This window comes from Montipora foliosa, chromosome 9 (genome assembly GCF_036669935.1).
Source record: "Montipora foliosa isolate CH-2021 chromosome 9, ASM3666993v2, whole genome shotgun sequence".
NCBI lineage: Eukaryota > Metazoa > Cnidaria > Anthozoa > Scleractinia > Acroporidae > Montipora > Montipora foliosa.
In genome coordinates, this window is record NC_090877.1 from 22,465,145 (window position 1) to 22,472,644 (window position 7,500).

At 40.1% G+C, this 7,500-nt stretch overlaps 1 protein-coding gene and 1 long non-coding RNA gene across 2 annotated transcripts in view; one reads left to right on the forward strand and one right to left on the reverse strand.

Moving 5' to 3' along the window:
• The window catches only part of LOC137970585 (adenylosuccinate lyase-like), a 68,389-nt gene that overhangs the window by 13,826 nt on the left and 47,063 nt on the right, over positions 1-7,500 (forward strand). The gene's annotated exons all lie outside the window — the stretch shown is intronic.
• Positions 1,852-4,191, reverse strand: LOC137972179 (uncharacterized). The gene is made up of 3 exons (XR_011117040.1): positions 4,146-4,191; positions 2,629-2,941; positions 1,852-2,189 (listed from the first exon to the last, which is right to left on the reverse strand). It is a non-coding gene; the product is annotated as an uncharacterized lncRNA (long non-coding RNA).

The window sequence follows — 7,500 nt, forward strand, 5'->3', positions numbered from 1 at the left end:
TGAGTTGCTTAAAATAAAGTCATAGTCGATTTGATCACAATCGACATGCCGAAACGCGATTAGCCATTCTAATGATTAATCGCGTTGGAAAACGTTGTTAAATAGCCGGAGCCGTAACCAATTAAAGGTCACACGGAACTCCGTATCGCACATTATGTTACCAGCTTTACATCCTTTCTCTTAATAATTACGACATCAACAAATTTATGGTTTCAGCTTTGTAGTTTACCGACTGGAATTGGAAAGAGTAGAGCGTCTTCGTTCAATGTACACTTACAAATGTAGTTTCTTAGAAATAAGTATTGTTAAATTGTTTTACTAATTTTTCCGGTGTCTCTCGTTCTTCCAAAAGGTTTCTCTTAATCCTGTATTAGCCACTATGAAAAATACAGTAAGGCCTGTTTCAAACGTCGTGCTAGTGTCGTGCTAAGTTGGCACGACGTTACCACGACTTGGTTTCAGACGTCGAATTTGCCTAATTCCAACTATGAAAACAATGAAAATAGACCAGCGGTTGTCCAAATAAGCTTACTGTAAATCAAAAAGGCAGAACCTGGGCCCGGTTGTTCGAAAGCCGATTAACTTAATCCAAGATTAGCGTAAACTTTTTTTTCATGTTTTCGACTTTTTGGTGAAAGTTTCTTTTGCTTATTTTGGTTTTTCAAGATTGACTTCTTCTAAGGTAAACTGTTGCCGAATATCAGCGTTGAACAGCATTTTGGAGTAGAGAAATAGACTCCTTAAGCTTGGTCGATTTTTAACCTGGGATTAGGGTTAATCGGCTTTTGAACAACTGGGCCCAGGAGTTGATTGTAATGTCTTTACATGGTATTTCAATTTATTAATTTATCTCGGCACGGCAGTAGCACGACGTTTGAAACTATGTCGCGTCAGAGCTTGTCTTGCTACACGACAGTGGCGTAACATGGTTTCAAACGCAGTGCTACTGACGTGGTATAAGAGCGATGAATTGAGTTCGGCACGGCAGTGGCACAACGACGTTTGAAACGGGTCTAATACTCTTTGTTTGCCCTCCAAAATTTTGCTTATATTTTCTCTTGGACCCAAGAGAAACTGGATTAAAATTGATGTAGATGTGCATATGTTTTCCTTTTATTTTCGTGGCATGTCTGTAAGGTAGCTCAGTGTAGCTAAGTCAGTCGACCATGTACGTTGTTATTATTATTATTATTATTATTATTATTATTATTATTATTATTATTATTATTATTATTATCATCATCATAGTAACATAGCCTTCAGAAAAGGCTCAGACATTGCCACCCACGCGTGGTTGATCACAAACCATTGATTATAAAAACGCACATGTAATTGACTGGGGAAATTTTCACACTGGGAAAACTTTGAATATTGGCACGTTGAGTGCTGTTACAAGTGAAGCAGATATCAGTTCAAAACAATTACCCAGACAATTCTCGATTCCACTATTATTCCGTAGGACTCTAAAAACTATTTCTGCCCATCAGAGAAAGTCATAGTTCGTCATAGGCCATTAACTCGCTCCCATCATGAGTCCATGAAACTGATGCGAATTTATTTCTCTTTTTCTTTACGTGTGATTTGTATGTGGTGAAATAAAAGTGAAATTAAATTTAATCAAATCATCAAAACGGCCTGTCGTTTTTTTTTTGTCTCTGAGTTTCTTCTTCGCCGAGGATTTTTCTACATCTCAGTCTCATTCAGCGGGCTTGTCTTTTCTCGCAAACATACCATGGGTCAAGTGGTTTTTCGATTCCTAATCTGGCGGTGCATGTGCGCGATTGCAATAACAAAAAATGAAAGAAATACAGTGAGACGAAGTCATACACAATATCCTTAGTTTTAGTTTATTCAGTTTGGTTCAGAAGCCTTCGTGACAGTTATTTTGGCATTCAAATGGTTCATTTAGTACATTTATTCAAAGACGAGCACATGTAGCAGCATGCATCTAATTAATTCGAGTCAGTTTTGGACGTAAGTTAAGAAGCTGGTGCTTACGATGCGCTTTCAATATTAAAACTAAGCCGTTCACCCGTAACATTATGGAACGTGCGCTAAACAATTTTTTCATAGGTAGTTAACCAAATTTTAGTTAGTAAATTGTCCATGTCAAACAGTCAACTGATTATGTATGTCAAAAATCTTCTGTATTGCGTCTTCCAAACATCAAAATGCTGCATAATTCGTCTCTGCCAGAAAGCAAAAGAAATACAGGGTAAGACTTTAGGTTTAATTTTTTTTAGTTATAACGCACGCGCTTACAGAAGAGAAAAGAAATTACTCGATGGAAACAACATGGTATAAGCGCTGTCTTGTTACTGTCCATTGATGCAACCAATTGGTGAATACTGCAGACCGATTACCACTCGAAATGGTCTCATTTTCCGTTGCAGTTCAACAAATTTGTGTTACTCTTCCAGCACAATTATTTTCATGAGTAATCATTTTTGCAAACTGAGTTTTTAAATTTGTATATTTGCAATACAACTGGACAAGTACTTCTTATAACAAATTCCTGTTCCTTATAAGGAATTCCTGTTACGCGTTTTGAAGGGGTTTTGGAAGTAGGTAATCTTTTCTTGACAAATCTTGGCAAACGCAAGGTAATAATTGCTAAACATCTCTTACCTTTCAGGCTTATTAGTCTCTCTCGTCGTGTTCTTGGGGAGACTTTTTGGATCCCCCGTCAGGTTCTTCTGTAGCATCCTGTCTCATTACTAAAACACACAGCACGACGATAGTTCCGCGTACCAGTGCACCAAAGAATGCATGCACGAAAAATACCCTTGATGGAGACATATCTTTTGGGTTGAGTACAGCTTGCTGTAAATTAGATTGAAACGCTTTTACAGACCAGATGCCCTTGTATGACTTGCCGCGGTTTGTTTTCGGCAGAAACTTCAATGAAGCGCGTTTCTTTGATTAGACGTTTTTACGTAATCTAGGCAAACGCAAAGCATAAAAAGTACTGGTGAAAAAGGGTGGCATTTATATAGGATATAGGGCACGGTCAAGTGTTTTGGAAGGAAAAAAATGCAGGTTTGCCCCAGGGCTTTATGATTGATTTCCGTTTTTCTGAACCACAAGGCTAGGAAGAAACGTGAATAAACCAGGTTTCAAGACTCGTAAGAAGAGCACCACTTGAGCAAAAACCCATGTTTTCGATACCACCATTGGTCTGCTAGTCTGGTTGAGGTCTTCCGTAGTAAGGGACACGTCTTATGTTTAAGGACAATGATAATTGTCTTACTCTTCACAATAGACCTGTTGGGTGCTTAAAAAGGTCACGGTTTGCTCTTTCGTTTTGTCAATGATATCAGGCTACTGGGGAGTGAGTGTCAATTAGTCATGTATGTTGCGCACAGACAACAAAGCACAATTATAGTTAATCGTTCGATTCTTCACATTCTTTCCGTTTTCATGTAGTGCTCCCAGTATTTCGTCGACGACATTGGGCTCGAAGGCAAGCGCCGGCTCTGGCTCCGAGCATTGCGCGTTTCATCTCAGCTGCTCCTTCCATATTTTGTCATTTTAGACACATATCTGAAATCAAGCCCACAGGTGCACATCAACTGTCTTGACTTTTCCCTGAGTTGATCAAGTGTATTGCTATACTTACTGGAATTTTAGTCTCATTTCTTGTATTTATGTCCTCGGTTTCGTTAAATATGGTACCGTTACCGCCGTTCGCGGAAATTATTGTGTCTTCTCAGCCACCATGGCAACTTAGTTGTCCTTTATTTACCCATTTTTCTTTTAAAATATTCGGTTTTCGAAAGTCAGTCATGTGGAATAAGCTTATCACGGCAGTTATGGAACGGGTCAGATGTGGGAAATTAATTAAAAGTTCACGCTCTTCAAAAACAAAACTTTTCATTTTAGCTATTTATCTTTTCACTATACGGTATGTGGTTTGCAACTATTCTCTAGAGACACAGATAACTTTGTTGCAATGTGCAATAGATCATATTCGTATTCTCAGTATTGGACTGGAACTAGCTTGCAATGTAGGCTAATGCGGGGGAATCTGTTAAAAAGTATTTGCATTTGAAAAAAATTCCCTGCATTAGCCTCTATTGCAAGCTACAACCTCGGGCAAAACCTGTTGAGACACATTACAAGAATACCTATTTTTTTGCACTCACCCTGACAAAAATGCTTACTGTCGCAAATTAAAAGACTGTTTCCTCCCTCCCCTAATGTTGTTTTCGATAACACAAGAAATGCACGCTTGAGCTGCTAAGCCGAAACAACATTGCACCAGGGGTGCGGAGGGGGGCGAATTTGCTTCTTTTGGACACGATGGTACCATGGCGCGAAATTGAAAATTGGATTGAAATTTCTCAACAGTTTTGTCCGGGGTTGTCTGACATGGCATATTAATCAAATTGCTGTATCTTCGCAATGGAAGTTCAGAAGATAGTGATTTTTGGCCCAGTTATTGCCCTTTCAATGAGCTTTCTAACAAATTAATGGAAACGCCAATTAAGCAATTACAATGCGTCCAAAATAAGCCGCTTTGTTTAACGGCTTTCTACGTACATGACAAAGAAATCATGGTGTTTAATGGTGAAATCAGCCCGTCCCAAAGGGCTTAGGGTATATTAAGTATTTAACACAAGGAAAGAAATTATCGATCAAGGATATAGCTCGACAATGCCGTGTTTCACGAGCCACGGTCTATAGGATAAAAAAAGACGAGATAATTGACCACGATCAAAGAAAGGAGTGCAACAGAGATTTTGGAGGAAGGCCACGTAAACTGAGCTTGCGAGAGGAACGCTACATTCTTCGAACTTTGTCCAGTTTGAGACACGAAGAGGGTAATTTTACATCCATTAGGCTAATGGCGAGAGCTGGGATAAGCCCAAAACATGTGAGCAACAGAACAATCAGGCGATTCCTTCAAAGGGAAGGTTACTATTTCCTTCGAGCAAGGAAAAATGGCCTTCTCTCAGAAAAGGACTTAAAAGAACGCTTAAAATTCGCCAAAAACACCAGAAAAGACTACTCAAAGGATGTGTGGAAAGACAATGTAGCTTTTTATTTAGATTGCGTTAGTTTTTGGTATAAAAGGAACCCAGCAGATCAAGCCAGTGCGACTCACGGCCGTATCTGGCGCAAGAAGTGCGAGGGTCTTATGCGCGGCTGCACTTCAAAAGGGGGCAAAGTGGGAAGCGGTGGAAAAGTTGGGAAGGTGATTGTGGCTATTAGTTACGGCAAAGGTGCTATTGTGTGTCATCAGTATGATAAATTAGACGGCGCGCACTTTGCCAAATTTGTACAGGATGATTTAGAGAACATGTTTAGACTAGCCAACAAAGATGGGTCACGATTGTTTGTACAGGACAACTGTCCTGTTCAAAATGGCTCGCTAGCACGCCGCGCGCTATGTGACAAAAGAGCAAAGCAGTTGAAACTTCCCCCAAGGAGCGGTGATATTCATTGTATTGAAATTTTTTTTCATGCAGTTAAAGTAGAACTGGATAAGCAAGCTCTTGAGTTAAATATTACACGTGAAACTTATGAAGAATTCAGTGAGCGTGTTATTAGAACAATTAAGAACATGCCAGTTGTTGTAGTCGACAAAATCATACAATCAATGCATAATCGGATTTCTTTAGTTATATCTTCTAAGGGACAGAGAACAAAATACTAGCCAATACTTGGCCCATTAGTAGAAACACTAAATGTGGAGATAAAACTATGGCTTTATCGTGCCATACCACGTCACGCGAGTGACAACAGACTAACTGCAAATAAAGACTGTATAGTACCTGGTTGCCTTGACGGTGTGAGTTGTTCCGTTACAAAAACGCCTGCTCTTAAATTTAAAACTCGTGTAGTAATCAGCAAAAGACTCTGAAAATTCTTAAAGACAAAGATTAAACGATTACCAAACTGAAACATTGTCATTTGAACGATTAACAACGGTTAACAACGGTTAACAGCATTTCAAAAAGAAAAACATCACAGTGTATTGTTTTATTCTGAACAGTTGTTAACCGTTGTAAACCGATGTTAACCGTGGTGTTTTCTCTCTGTTGGGTTTTCTTTATTAAGTTAACCGTCTACGACCAAGCCACTATGTTCTGAGGGCAAAATAAGCTCTGCAAAACACCTAGCACATGATGGGAGTTGTCGTTGTTGTTCCCGCGGGATCTGATACGTGAGATGAAATATTTTCCACCTAACGTCCATCATACCGCATTCACGTTCGTCCACAATTCCATTTTTGATGTACATAAGTCTATGTTTACCCGTACAAAATATTGGGGTGTCACTAGTTAGTGAAATATCCTTTGCGAAGTGAGTTTTCGGCGCCGGTAAATGCACAACGTGACCTTCTAGCATAAGTGACAGATCATGCCACGGTATAACTTGTGGCGACCACCTAAAATCGTTCAAGAAAATGCATTCAGCATTCTGAACCCCAACCCAAGCAAAGCTCCCGGAAGCTGGATTACAAAAAGTGTCAAAAATCAAAGTCAAGGGATTAAGTAAGAAAGTTTTTCCGCAGTTCGCATTTCCAGTGATCATAATCTTCCGGTATTTACCCCTCTCCTTTATCAGCAGATGACACACTACGTCGCGAAATACTTGTAGTGGGACCTGATTATTGGCTAGGATTTCTTCGGCACAAATCTTCCACAGCCCAAAACAACCCTCCGTGCATTCTTTTTCTTTCGCTTCTTGCAATAACTCTAGGCGAGTTTTCTTGGATCGTGCCAGTTTCTCCGCAGCATTCTCGATTTCCCATGCAGTATTCAATATATCTGCGACCGCCCTTGGCGTGCGATTTACTAGGAATTCAACAAGATCTGTTTTTCCCTCTTTTTTTCTGTTGGTGAGCCAAAGCTTGCAGTTCTATCAGCGATTTCACGTTTTTCTCAACTATGATTTCTGTGACTTCGAATGTCGTAAGACGCTTTCTCTTTCTGGTGCTAGTACTCCTTCTAGACGCACGCGAGTCGGTGGGCGTTTTCCATTTACAAAAAATTTCCGGAAATTTCGGTGGAAATTTCCATCGGGTGAAAAACGTGTTCCATTTAACTCAGGTCCGTTCGCCGCCCAGTGATTGCGATTTTACGCGCCAAAATTTAAAAATGTGGCCGTGAAATAGCCTGGAAGTGGTAAGACCTTTCAAAAGTTGTAAGTTCCAACGGGAAAACAGGACTACCTTTTCAGAAGTTCCGTTTATTCCGGAAATTTTCCAGTGGAACGAGCCAAAAACGTGTGTTCCATTTACATCCCAACCGGAATTTCCGGAATTTCTTGGTAAATGGAAAACGCCGGGTATCTTTCTCTTTCTGGTGCTAGTACTCCTTCTAGACGCACGCGAGTCGGTATCTTTGTCATCGTCACTGTCCTGGTCACCCTCATCGTCATGATTTTCGTTCGCAGCATTCCTTTTGCGTTTGTTATTCCGCCTAGCACGACCTGCGGCACTTGTTTTAGGTTCACGGGCATTCTTAAGGTCCGGGTAGCCAGCACTCTCAA